Below are 15,131 nucleotides of genomic sequence, written 5' to 3'. Positions count from 1 at the left end.
CACAAGAATTATCCTCTTGAAGCATGCAAGGTACTGAATATTTTTTATATTTTAATGCTTTTTCTTGATCCATCATGAATAACAGGGTTGCTACCAATCTTAACTTGCCCCGATCCACCCTTGGTAGGACTTCCAGTGCTGTATAAACCAATGCCCTTGGGTTAATGAATGACTGATCCCCATAAAGGTGGTGCTGAGCCCCCCTCCCGGGTTACATGGGAGGTTATCAGGGAGACTGTGTGTTAAATTTACCTATGATCGTCAGGAGGCAAATCAAGATATAAGGATTGCTGATCCAGAGTCCAGGGCTGAAGACGTGACATCCGCTCCTGACGTACCCCTCTGCGCAGAGGCAGTTGAATTCGGCTGGCGAGCGTGGCACGCACGTGCCATGTTTGCAGGGGTGGCTGGCACATACCGTGTAGACAGTGAGCGTCTGTGCTGTTCTCTGTAAGCAGGTATCCTGGGGGGCACCTGTGGAGTTACAGGGAGAGAAGGGGTTAAATCTACCATAACAGCGGAAGATCAGATACATTTTAAGCCAGTAAAACGAAATCATGTGAAGCATTTCAAAATGTTTTTCTTTCATACAGGACAACGATTCTCATTATCCCTCGACACATGGGAGTGGTGGTTTAACAATCGAGTGGAGTGAATGCGGTATATGGAGTGCAGCTTAACTGATAATGCTTAAAAAGCACAAGGTAATTTCCCAAAGCTCTAATCTCTTCCGAAGTCTTGTGACCCCAGCACGCGTTGGGTGATACCTGCATTCATCCATAGATCAACGCAGACAAAGCCGCGGCTGCAGGGGCTGCTGCTACAGACGTCTGAGACGCAGCCTTCGGGCACTCCTTCCCGGCTTATAACGGACACCGGTGAGGCCGTCGTGTACTCCATGGGCAGGCGGCAGCCGTTCAGTCTCGCGTTCTTTATGCATCCTGATTACACAGAAGGAATTGGAGATCAGCGCATGATGGGACTGAGAATTCAGCATCGTATGGTGTATTCCAGGTAATGACGGGCAGGGAGAGTCTTTATACCCCATGGATTTACAGACGGCTTCTTATCTTACATTCACTAGAAATGCTTTCAGTTTTATTGAAGCCCATTGTTGTGAAAGCGTAAACGCTTATCTTATCGGTAACTATTGTTTTTTTACCTTGATAACCCGATTGGTTGATGCTTCCCAGAATCGCGCCTCTCGGATCAACTTTAATTTCTTCGTAGGTCCCGTGAGCTGCTGTCGTCTCTCTGTGCTCCCCTCCTCCATTAAAGCGAAGCGTGAACTTTCTGCATCCTTTCCAAGCCAACGTCATTCCACTCTCCAGTGTCTATTTTATGGTCGGGAAGTGTGACTGTTGGGACCATCACCGAGATTGTAGCAGACTGTTAGAAGCCCATGCCTCACCTCGACAAAACAAACGGTGCCGTTAGATCCCTGGGTCATGCTGAGCCATCGCTATGATCTACAGGCTGAAATACAATGACCCTAAAGCTGTCCCATCTACCGGCTGCTCTGAATCGGGAGCTTCAGATGTGGACGTGACTCTACCCAACGTGCAGCATGGCACGTGTCAAGGTATGGACTTCATGCTGTGTTTGGTACCTGCAGGTGGATGGATTCGTTCTGGTCCTTAGAAGACAAACGCAGGATGACGCTGTCGGCGTTGCGTGTTCTTAACGTTGCCTGAAAATGTCCGCTGCGGATGGAGAGAATGAGGGAGCAGGTACTGGATGAGGCCTCCAGGATGGAAGAAGTTTTGTGGACATCTGCAAAAGGAAGAGTATATAATGCAGATTACCCTATTCACTATGATACAAAAATGATCGCCCAGCAGAGCACCAGGCGGTGGCAGAGCATTCAGATGTGATGTATGAAGAGTCCTTTCTGGCAGAGCTTTGGCCACAAACATTCGAATGGATTCCTTGATGATCGCACCGCGACTCCCCATTTTCCAATCTACACTATACTCTGTGCTTTCACAAAGATGTCCCGGTTCAGGTGAGTCTCTTTAATAACATAAATATTGGCATGAAAAATAGCACTTCTTCTAAATGGCTTAATATAAAACCCATCTGTATATTGGGAGACATTGTGATCAGTGAGGTGGTGGAACCATTAATTCAGGTTTGTCTCTTTTTAATGTTCTTGTAGAGTTATTACCCGTGAGCATATCGGTGTAAACCAAGTCTGTACCTTTTCTGCAGTCCTGGTGAGCAGGTGGGCAATCACAGCTGGGGGTCACTGACGCAAGGAGAGTCGCAGGGTGCGGGTGATGAGCAAGCTGTACCCTTCCTCACACAGCCTGGGAGCTATTAACGGCCTCCAGTGGGGCTGCTAGATCATACACCTGTGTTAAAGGAAACACACACACCATAAAGAAAATTATTAGAGATCATTCTGCAGGTCAGCACAAAGAAGCTCAGATAACTCGGTGGAAAGCTTTGATACGGACCCTGCTACTGGATGTGTTCTTAGTTTAGTTACCTTTAGAATGTCTTTTGACCCGGCTCCTCGTGCAGTCTGGCTGCATATCTGCGAGTTGTATGTTAGTGAATATTGGTAATAATACACATTACTAATCAAAGAACATTCTAATGTATTTGTGTCTTATAGGAATCATTACCAACCTCTGTCCTACGTGATACTGACCAGGACTTTCCTGCTAACCCACCTGGTTATACCGCATCCCTCTGCTCAGAGACCCCCTAAGTACCGAAGCTGATCCAGTTTACCGGATCCATCCGCAGCTCCCACGTCCACTACAGAGCAGCCGTCTGCAGTAAGAGGTAAGCGATACTCTGCGTACTAGAAAGTCATTACCTGCTTATTAAGAACGACGTTGCGGAGACAGCCTTTTAAAGGGTTTGTGCAGAAGGAGATTGTGGGAACGAGTAGACGACTGCTTAACGCCTCCGAGCTGCAGAACGGTATCCGGCTCCCAAAACCTGCAGAGAATGGCATGCATATCAGACACGGGTCACAGTAACACGTGGTGTGGGGCTTTACTACTGCAGATAATATTAAACATGTATAAAAATTATGTCATGACTCAACACTTCCTTTCTCTTCATCCACGCAGATTGCAAACCCAGTGGAGCAGCCGCTAGGCATTAATCCCGGTTTATTGTCTGTGACTGCAGTAAAGTCAGCCCTGATCTCCAGCCCAAGATGTCAGTGTGCTCCAAACCTTCTGTCCTGCATGATGACTCTGTGGACTTCACAAGTCATTCAATCCTCTGTAAGTAGCTTTCCTCCGATCCCCTCTGTCTCATTTATCAAAGCCGTGTGGCAGCGATCCAGAGTCAGGCTGACTCCCTGCCCCGAAGTAAATGAAGTCGGTAATACATCTTCCCTGACTGCTCGACATTGACAATTTCTTTAAGTAAATGTGACTGCGTGCGATGCGAATCGTTGTGTATTTGGCGTGACTTGTCTTGGTCATATGGTCCATGTAGAGTTAGCTGAGGGTCGGTTAGTGGAGTATAATGCAGCTCTGTGTCTGCTCCTAAAGATTCTCATTCATTCTACTTCTGTGAGTAAAAGAGAATATTTAAGCTTTCCTGTGGCTGCATTAATTACATGTCTGGCTCACGATGTAATAATTAACTTACTTTATCTTTTAGGTGCAGGTCTATCCGATGCCGTTCTGTCTGTAACGTTCTCCTGCTCTGGAAAGCTGAGCCTCAGCGTGGTCAGGTCTTGTCTGAAGATGAGAAGGAGCCAGCCGCTCGTAATCTTTGGGAATGGAAACAAAACCACATTAACAGCAATGCGGCTGGACCTGGAGCAAACTAAGAATGTAATTAAATTGTAATTATTGTCAATGTAGATTTACTATTACTCTCACTTCCTGTTACTCATGACTTCATAATTGTAACTGTAACTCTATGCCTTGTAATTTGTAACTCATGGCGCTGTACTTGAGATTCTTTGCTTTGTGATTTGTAATTTATTGCACGGTACCTGTGATTTTTTTTGCATTGTGACTTGTAACTCTATGCTTTGTGATTTCTAACTTATTGCACTGTATTTGTTACTTTTTGCCTTGTTACTTTTTGTGATTTGTTACTATGACTTGTGATTTACTTGTTACTCATTGCATTGTACTTGTGATTTGACTCTCTGTATTGTAAGGTGTAGATATTCAATAAAAGTGGTTTAGTTCTCGATTTCTTCTCAGTTTGAATCTATTAAAACACAGAAAAAAACATACACGAATATCTTCCTAATAAAGTCCAAAACAACACAGGAATATAGAACAACTTATTAAAAACCATATATAATAAATACATAATATAAAGGAGAGAAGATGCTCTGCCTCTCTAGTTGATGTTGCTCCTCTGCGTTACACCCTATCCTGATACTCACCAACTGCGATGAAGTTCTTACTGGCTCTTGACACTCCACTGTGTAGTAGTAATCCGTCTGTGCTGTCACTTACGAACTCCAGCGATAGATGGCTGTCCAAACAGTGGCCGATAGGATGAATCCATGCATAGCCGTTACCGTGAAATGTTCTCTGAGTCTGCTGGCAGCGTGGCCCAAGGAACGAAGTCAAACAGTGACACCTAGAACGACAAATGGAAATATTTTAGTTTCAAAGGTAGACTGTCTGAAGTTGGTGATGTAAGGTTTAAGTCACACGGGAACATGGTCCAGAGAATCTGCCTACCTGTAACCAGTGAGAGTCGACATGCAAGTCCCACCATTCAGGCAAGGGTTTTGGGGCAGAGAATAACAGTTCTGGTAAAATTGTTTCTGTGCAGGACACGTTTCCGACATGGGGAATTGAGACTAAAGATGTGCTACCTCCATCCACGAGAGGCGGGGATCTGCTAACTGCGCCATGGATTGTGCACCCGCCATCCTGCAAACAGCCCATCCGTGAACAGAAATCAATGGATACTTGGGAATTCCTTTCCTTTAGAACTGATCGGATCTGTCATTGAGAAGAATACAAAAAAACTCAGTTAAAACGGCACCAAAAACTTTACCAAAAAATCTAGACACCATCCTAGTTCTGTGGCCATTAGGCACCCCAGGACGAGCTACCTCCAACAACAAATGCAGATAAAGATGATTAAAACGCATCGCTCTTAGATCTTTACTTTTGTTATAAAGTAATAAACCCCCGGCTGTACCCTCAGAGATTCAAAATCAAGGGAATTATTTCCACAAAACTCTGAAAGACAAACAGGATACATCTAGATATCACGAGACTGATAAATATTCTGCGTTTTGTAATATTATTAATTTTAAGAGACAGCCGACTTTATTCTTACTCAGTAATAACGCCATAAACACTCTGTCCATACCTTCTCTCTCTGGGCTGTCAATAAGCTCCGTAAGATCTCGGGTTTGTGGCAGGAGGCAGCTCCGCATACTGAAAATGTCACGTCGGTCATGTTATCCTCTGCGTTCACCACACTGAAGATGTGGATATGGCTGGGATGGGCAGCTGCCATGTCTGCCAGGACGGCCTGGAGCTGGTCACGTCTGCTGACTCCAAACTCATCCTTCTCTATGAATTCCTCTGCTGTAATGCCTAAAATGCGGGTTAAAAAGCTATAACTGAGAAGCAGAGATAGTAACGTATTTACCCAGATAGGAGCAGGGAAGGGAATTGGGGTTACGCACTGAGTAGGACAGGGGTCACTTAATGCCAAGAGCGTTCCTGTCCCAAGGGCCACCATTTCCTTCTATCCCTATGCAGGGATACTACATCATTTTAATGTCTTTATGGTACAATGTACAGGAGTCCAGGGAAATGGTTACATATATATGTAGCTATGGTGACCTGTACATCACTTCTTTATCTAGTGCAAACTCTATGATGGTCAAACCAGGCAGTCTTCCCATCAAATGTCCCAGCGGAGTCCTACAAGAATCTACCTGAGACCCCTCCGCACCACTTATTACTTACTTGTGAGTCTCAGAGACACCGAGCTGCGGAAGGCGTCACTTCCAATCTCTTGTACATAAATTTTGATAGTAGAGAAGGTATCTGGCCACATACCGTCAGAAACCGTAATATTGAGGTCGTACGTTCCCTGCGGAGGTCTCTCGGTCATTAGGATTGTCCCGTTGTTTTTGTTCAACCAAAAATACCTATAGAAAACAAACTGTCAATGCAATGTTATCTTCCTCAGACACGTCTTCTGTCTCCCTCATACACCAGACACGTCTTCTCTCTTCCTCATACACCAGACACGTCTTCTGTGTCCCTCATACACCAGACACGTCTTCTTGCTCTCTCATACACCAGAGATGTCTCCTTGTAAACTTATACAACAGACAAGTAATCCAGCTCCCACATACCCAAGACACGTCTCATCACTCACCAGACACTTCAGCTCTCTCCCTCATATATCAGACATGTATTCTCCCTCTCTTATACACCAGACACGTCTGCTCACTCCCTCATACACCAGAGACGTCTTCTCTCTCCCTCATACACCAGACACGTCTTCTCTCTCCCTCATACACCAGAAACGTCTTCTCTCTCCCTCATACACCAGACACGTCTTCTCTCTCCCTCATACACCAGACACATCTTCTCTCTCCCTCATATACCAGAGACGTCATCTTTCTCCCTCATAAATCAGACGTCTTCTCTCTCCCTCATAACCCAGACATATCTCCTCACTCACTCATACACGTCTTCTCTCTCCCTCATCCACAAGACACGTCATCTCGCTCCCTCATACACCAGACATGTCTTTTCTCTCCCTCATACACCAGACATGTCTTCTTGCTCCCTCATACACAAGACACATCTTCTCTCTTCCTCATACATCAGACATCTCTTCTGGCTCCCTCATACACCACACATCTCATCACTCCCTCATAATCATACACTTCTACTCGCTCCCATTATACACCAGACATGTCTTCTATCTCCCTCATACACCAGACACATATGGTTGTTACGTACATAACAGTCATCAAGCTCCAACATACACCAGACATGTCTCCTCACTCCCTCATATACCAGACACTTCTGTCCGCTCCCTCATACACCAGACATGTCTTCTTGCTCCCTCATATATCAGACATGTATTCGCCCTCTCTTATACAACAGACACGTCTTCTCACTCCCTCATGCACCTGACATGTATTCTCCCTCTCGCATACACCAGACACATCTCCTCACTTCCTCATACACCAGACACGTCGTCTCTCTCTCTCTCTCTCTCATACACCAGACACATCTCCTCACTCCCTCATACACCAGACATCTTCTCTCTTCCTCATACACCAGACACGTCTTCTCCTTCACTCATACATCAGACGTGTCTTCTATCTTCCTCCTTCAGCAGACACGTCGTCTCGCTCCCACATACACCAGAGACGTTGTGTTTCTCCCTCATACATCAGACATGTCTTCTTACTCCCTCATACACCAGAGATGTTCTCTTCCTCCCTAATGAATCAGACATGTCTTTTCACTCCCTCATACACCAGACACATCATCTCTCTCCCTCATACACCAGACATGTCTTCTCACTCCCTCATACACCAGACATGTCTTCTCATTCCCTCATAATCCAGACATGTCTCCTCACTCACACATACAGACATGTCATCTTGCTCCCTCATATACCAGACACTTCAGCCCGCTCCCTCATACGTTAGACACTTCAGCCCGCTCCCTCATACATCAGACACTTCAGCCCGCTCCCTCATACATCAGACACTTCAGCCAGCTCCCTCATACATCAGGCACTTCAGCCAGCTCCCTCATACATCAGACACTTCAGCCAGCTCCCTCATACATCAGACACTTCAGCCAGCTCCCTCATACATCAGACATGTCTTCTTGCTCCCTCATACACCAGACAAAGCTTCTCAGTTCCTCATACACCAGACACGTCTTCTGTCTCCCTCATTAACCAGCCACATCTTCCATCTCCCTCATTAACCAGACACGTCTTCTCTCTCCTTCATTAACCAGACACTTCTGATCACTCCCTCATACACCAGACACCACATCTCTCTCCCTCATGCACCAGACACGGCTTCTCAGTCCCTCATACACCAGACACGTCTTCTCTCTTCCACATAAACCAGACACGTCTGCTCGCTACCTCATACACCAGATATGTCTTCTCCCTTTCTTATACAGCAGACATGTCATCTCGCTCCCTCATACAGCAGACACATCTTTTATCTCCTTCATACACAAGACACGTCTTCTCGTTCCCTCATACACCAGACACTTCAGTTCACTTCCTCAAACATCAGACATGTCTTTTCACTCCCTCTTACACCAGACACATCTTCTTGCTCTCTCATACACCAGACATGTCTTCTCACTCCCTCATCCACCAGACATGTCTACTCCCTCTCTCATACAACAGACATGTCACCTCGATCCCTCATACACCAGACATGTCATCTCACTCCCTCATACACCAGACATGTCCTCTTCCACTCGATTACAACAGACACGTCATCTCGCTCCCTCATACACGTCTTCTCTCTCCCTCATACACGAGACACGTCTTCCCTCTCCCTCATACACGAGACACGTCGTCCCTCTCCCTCATACACGAGACACATCTTCCCTCTCCCTCATACACCAGACACGTCTTCCCTCTCCCTTATACACCAGACACGTCTTCCCTCTCCCTCATACACCAGACATGCCTTCTCTCCCCCCAAACACCAGACACGTCTTCTGTCTCCATCATACAGCAGACATGTCTTCTTCCTCTTTAACACAACAGACACGCCATCCCGCTCCCTCATAACCCACACATATCTTCTAGCTCCCTCATCCACCAGACATGTCTTCTCACTCCCTCATACACCAGACGTCTTCTCCCTCTGTTATACAACAAATACGTCATCCCGCTCCCTCTTTATCCAGACATGTCTTCTCACTGCCTCATACACCAGACAAATCTTTTCTCTTTCTCATACATCAGGCATGTCTTCTATCTTTTTTATAAACCAGACACTCCAACTCTCTCCCTCATAAACCAGACAAGTCTTCTCTCTCCCTCATACACCAGACACGTCTCCTCCCTCTCCTATACAACAGACATGTCTTCTCACTCCGTCATACATCAGACACATCTATCTCCTTCATACACCAGACACGTCTGCTCAATCCCACACACACCACTCATGTCTTCTCTCTGCTTTATACACCAGATACTTCAGTTCGCTCCCCTCATACATCACACATACCTTCTTGCTCCCTCATACACCAGACGTGTCTGTGTATGAGGGAGAGAGAAGACGTGTCTAGTGTCTCTCTCCTTTATAGAACAGACACTTCAGTTAACTTACTCATACACGAGACACGTCAGCTGGCTCCGTCATTACACCAGACATTTCTTCTCATTCTTATACATCAGACATGCCTTCTCCCTTTCAAACACACCTATCTCCCTCATACACCAAACACACCTATCTCCCTCATACACCAGACACGTCTTCTCGCTCCCTCATACACCAGACACGTCTTCTCGCTCCCTCATACACCAGACATGTCTTCTCTCTCCTTTATACACCAGACACATCAGCTCTCCCTCATACACCAGACGTCTTTTCGCTCCTTCATACATCAGACATATCTTCTCTCTCCCTCATAAACCAGACACATCTACATGCTCCCTCGTACACCAGACACTTCAGCTCTCTCCTTGATACATCAGACATGTATTCTTGGTCCCTCATATACCAGACATGTCTCCTCACTCCCTCGTACACCAGACATGTCACCTCGATCCCTCATACACCAGACACATCTTCTCTCTCCCTCATACACCAGACAAGTCTGCTCGCTCACTCATACACCAGACATGTCTTCTCTCTCCTTCATACACCAGACATGTCTTCTCTCTCCTTCATACACCAGACGCATCTTCTCTCTCCCTCATCCACCAGACATGTCTCCTCCCTCTCTTATACAACAGACATGTCTTCTCACTCCGTCATACATCAGACACATCTATCTCCCTCATGCACCAGACACGTCTTCTCAATCCCTCATACACCAGACACATCAGCTCTCCCTCAGATACCAGACATGTCATCCTGCTCCCTCATACACCAGACATGTCTCTTCTCGCTGACTCATACAGCAGACATGTCTTCTCTCTCCCTAATCCACCAGACATGTCTTCTCCCTCTCTTATACAACAAATACGTCATCCCGCTCCCTCTTACTCCAGACATGACTTCTCACTGCCTCATACAAAAGACAAATCTTTTCTCTTTCTCATACATCTGGCATGTCTTCTATCTTTTTTATAAACCAGACACTCCAACTCTCTCCCTCATACAGCAGAGAAGTATTCTTGCTCTTTTATACACCAGAAACGTGAGTTCTCTCCCTTATACACCAGACAAGTCTTCTCTCTCCCTCATACACCAGACACGTCTCCTCCCTCTCTTATACAACAGACATGTCTTCTCACTCCGTCATACATCAGACACATCTATCTCCCTCATACACCAGACACGTCTGCTCAATCCCTCACACACCACTCATGTCTTCTCTCTGCTTTATACACCAGATACTTCAGTTCGCTCCCCTCATACATCACACATGCCTTCTTGCTCCCTCATACACCAGACGTGTCTGTGTATGAGGGGGAGAGAAGACGTGTCTGGTGTCTCTCTCCTTTATAGAACAGACACTTCAGCTATCTTCCTCATACACGAGACACGTCAGCTGGCTCCGTCATTACACCAGACATTTCTTCTCATTCTTATACATCAGACATGCCTTCTCTCTTTCTTATACACCAAACACACCTATCTCCCTCATACACCAAACACACCTATCTCCCTCATACACCAAACACACCTATCTCCCTCATACACCAAACACACCTATCTCCCTCATAACCAAACACGTCTTCTCACTCCCTCATACACCAGACATGTCTTCTCTCTCCTTTATACACCAGACACATCAGCTCTCCCTCAGATACCAGACATGTCATCCCGCTCCATCATACACCAGACATGTATTTTCGCTCCTTCATACACCAGACACATCTTTTCTCTCCCTCATACACCAGACATGTCTTCTCTCTCCCTCATACACCAGACATGTCTTCTCTTTCCCTCATACACCAGACACGTCTTCTCTCGCCCTCATAAACCAGACACATCTACTTGCTCCCTCGTACACCAGACACTTCAGCACTCTCCTTGATACATCAGACATGTATTCTTGGTCCCTCGTATACCAGACATGTCTCCTCACTCCCTCGTACACCAGACATGTCACCTCGATCCCTCATACACCAGACACATCTTCTCTCTCCCTCATACACCAGACAAGTCTGCTCGCTCACTCTTACACCAGACATGTCTTCTCTCTCCTTCATACACCAGACACACCTTCTCTCTCCCTCATCCACCAGACATGTCTCCTCCCTTTCTTATACAACAGACATGTCTTCTCACTCCGTCATACATCAGACACATCTATCTCCCTCATACACCAGACACGTCTTCTCAATCCCTCATACACCATACACATCAGCTCTCCCTCAGATACCAGACATGTCATTTCGCTCCCTCATACACCAGACATGTCTCTTCTCGCTGACTCATACACCAGACATGTCTTCTTGCGCCCTCATACACCAGACATGTCTTTTCGCTCCTTCATACATCAGACATATATTTTCTCTCCCTCATAAACCAGACACATCTACTTGCTCCCTCGTACACCAGACACTGCAGCTCTCTCCTTGATACATCAGACATGTATTCTTGCTCCCTCATATACTAGACATGTCTCCTCACTCCCTCGTACACCAGACATGACACCTCAATCCCTCATACACCAGACACATATTCTCTCTCCCTCATACACCAGACAAGTCTGCTCGCTCAGTCATACACCAGACATGTCTTCTCTCTCCTTCATACACCAGACACATCTTTTCTCTCTCTCATACACCAGACACATCTTCTCTCTCCCTCATACACCAGACACGTCTGCTCGCTCAATCATACACCAGACATGTCTTCTCTCTCCCTCATACACCAGACATGTATACTCTTTCTCTTATACAACAGACACGTCTATTCTCTCCCTCATACACCAGACACGTCTTCTCTCTCCCTCGCAAACGAGACACGTCTTCTCTCTACCTCATACACCAGACACTTCTGCTTGTTCCCTCATACACCAGACACGTCTTCTCTCACCCTCATACACTAGACACGTCTTCTCTCTCCCTCATACACCAGACACGTCTGCTCGCTCAATCATACACCAGACATGTCTTCTCTCTCCCTCATACACCAGACATGTATAATCTTTCTCTTATACAACATACACGTCTATTCTCTCCCTCATACACCAGACACGTCTTCTCTCTCCCACGCAAACGAGACACGTCTTCTCTCTACCTCATACACCAGACACTTCTGCTTGTTCCCTCATACACCAGACATGTCTTCACTCTCCCTCATGTACCAGACACGTCTTCACTCTCCCTCATACACCAGACATGTCTTCTCTCTCCCGCATACGCCAGACATGTATTCTCCCTTTCATACACCGAACATGTCTTCTCTCTCCCTCATACACCAGACACGTCTTCTCTCCCGTATACACCAGACACTTCAACTCTGTCACTCATACAACAGACATGTCTTCTCCCTCTCTTATACAATAGACACGCCATCCTGCTCCCTCATGGACCAGATACATCTTCTCGCTTCCCTCAGACACCAGACATCTCTTCAACCTCTCTTACACAACAAACACTTAATCCCGCTCCCTCATACACCAGATATGTCTTCTCCGTCTCTTATGCAACAAACACGTCATGTCACTCCCTCATTCACGTCTGATCGCTTCCTCATATACCAGACATGCCTCTTTACTCTCTAGTACACCAAACACGTCTTCTCTCTCCCTCATACGCCAGACATGGCATCTCAGTCCCTCCTACACCAGACACGTCTTCTATCTCCCTCATTAACCAGACACGTCTTCTCTCTCCCTCGTTAACCAGACATGTCTTCGCCTTCTCTTATAATACAGACATATGATCCCGCTCCCTCATACACCAGACACGTCTTCTCTCTCCCTCATACACCAGTCACGTCTTCTCTCTCCCTCATATATCAGTCACGTCTTCACTCTCCCTCATACACCAGACATGTCTTCTCACTACCTAATACACCAAACATATCTACTCCCTCTCTTATACAACAGACATGTCACCTTGATCCCTCATACACCAGACACGTCTTCTCTCACCCTCATACACTAGACACGTCTTCTCTCACCCTCATACACCAGACACGTCATCTCGCTCCCTAATACACCAGACACGTCTTCTCTCCCCCTCAAACACCAGACACGTCCTCTCTCCCCCTCATACACCAGACATGTTATCTCGCATCCTCATTCACCAGAGACGTCTTCTCTCTCCCTCACACACCAGACATGTCTTCTCTCTCCCTCATACACCAGACATGTCATCGCTCCCTCATACAACAGACACGTCTGCTCTCTCCCTCATATACCAAACATGAATTCTCCCTCTCTCATACACCAGGCATCTCTCTCCTTTATACACCAGACACTTCAGATCACTCCCTCATATACCAGACATGTCTTCTCTCTCCCTCATACACCAGAAACTTCTTCTCACTCCCTCATCCACCAGACATGTCTTCTCTCTCCCTCATACACCAGACACGTCTTCTCTCTACCTCATACAACAGACATGCCTTCTCCCTCTCTTATACAAAAGGCACGTAATCTCGCACCCTCATAAACCAGGCAAGTAATGTCGCACCCTCATACACCAGATGTGTCTTCTCACTCCCTCATACACCAGACATGTCTTTCTTCCTCTCTAATACAACAGACACGCCATCCCATTCCATCATACACCGGATACATCTTCTCGTTTCCCTCATACACCAGTCATCTTTTCACCCTATTTTATACAACAAACATGTCATCTCGCTCCCTCATTCACGTCTGATCGCTCCCTCATATACCAGACATGTCTCCTTGCTCCCTCATATAGCAGACATGTCTCCTCGCTCCTTCATATACCAGACACGTTTCCTCGCTCCTTGATACACCAGACACGTCTTCTCTCTCCCTCATATACCAGACACATCTGTTCTCACCCTCATACACCAGATACGTCTTCTCTCTCCCTCATACAGCAGACATGTCTTCTCCCTCTCTTATACAATAGGCACGTAATCTTGCACCCTCATACACCAGACATGTCTTCTCTCCCCCTAATACACCAGACATGTCTTCTCTCTCCCTCATACAGCAGACATGCCTTCTCCCTCTCTTATATAATAGGCACGTAATCTCGCACCCTCATACACCAGACATGTACATACACCAGAGGACTTCTTCCTCTCTAATACAACAGACACACCATCCGGCTTCCTCATGCACCAGATACATCTTCTCGCTTCCCTCATACACCAGACATCTCTTCACCCTCTCTTATACAACAAACACGTCAACCCGTTCCCTCATATACCAGACATGTCTCCTTGCTCCCTCATATACCAGCCATGTCTCCTTGCTCCCTCAGATACCAGCCATGTCTCCTTGCTCCCTCATATACCAGCCATGTCTCCTTGCTCCCTCATATACCAGCCATGTCTCCTTGCTCCCTCATACACCAGTCACGTCTTCTCTCTCCCTTATACACCAGACATGTCTTCTCTCTCCCTCATACAGCAGACATGTCTTCTCCCTCCCTCATACACCAGACATGTCTTCTCCCTCCCTCATACACCAGACATGTCTTCTCTCTCCCTCATACACCAGACACATCTGCTTGCTACCTCATACGCCAGATATGTCTTCTCCCTTTCTTATACAACAGACATGTCATCTTGCTCCCTCATACACCAGACATGTCTTCTCGCTCCCTCATAAACCAGACACGTTTTCTCACTCCCTCATAGACCAGACACGTCTTCTCGCTCCCTCACACAACAGACACGTCTGGTCTCTCCCTCATATACGAAACATGAATTCTCCCTCTCATACACCAGACATGTCTTCTCTCTCCTTTTTTACATCAGACACTTCAGATCACTCCCTCATACACCAGACACGTCTTCTCTCCCTCATACACCAGACACGTCT

General features: G+C 46.5%; 1 long non-coding RNA gene across 1 annotated transcript; it reads left to right on the top strand.

Moving 5' to 3' along the window:
- The first annotated feature begins 1,869 nt into the window (after positions 1-1,869).
- LOC128466997 (uncharacterized) lies at positions 1,870-3,184 on the top strand. Its single transcript, XR_008345661.1, has 3 exons — positions 1,870-2,005; positions 2,621-2,793; positions 3,087-3,184. It is a non-coding gene; the product is annotated as an uncharacterized LOC128466997 (long non-coding RNA).
- The last annotated feature ends 11,947 nt before the right edge of the window (positions 3,185-15,131 follow it).

The sequence above is a fragment of the Spea bombifrons genome, chromosome 10 (genome assembly GCF_027358695.1).
Source record: "Spea bombifrons isolate aSpeBom1 chromosome 10, aSpeBom1.2.pri, whole genome shotgun sequence".
NCBI classification, from domain to species: Eukaryota; Metazoa; Chordata; class Amphibia; order Anura; family Pelobatidae; genus Spea; species Spea bombifrons.
Note: the sequence above shows the minus strand (reverse complement) of the source record. Positions and strands in the feature narration are given on the sequence as shown.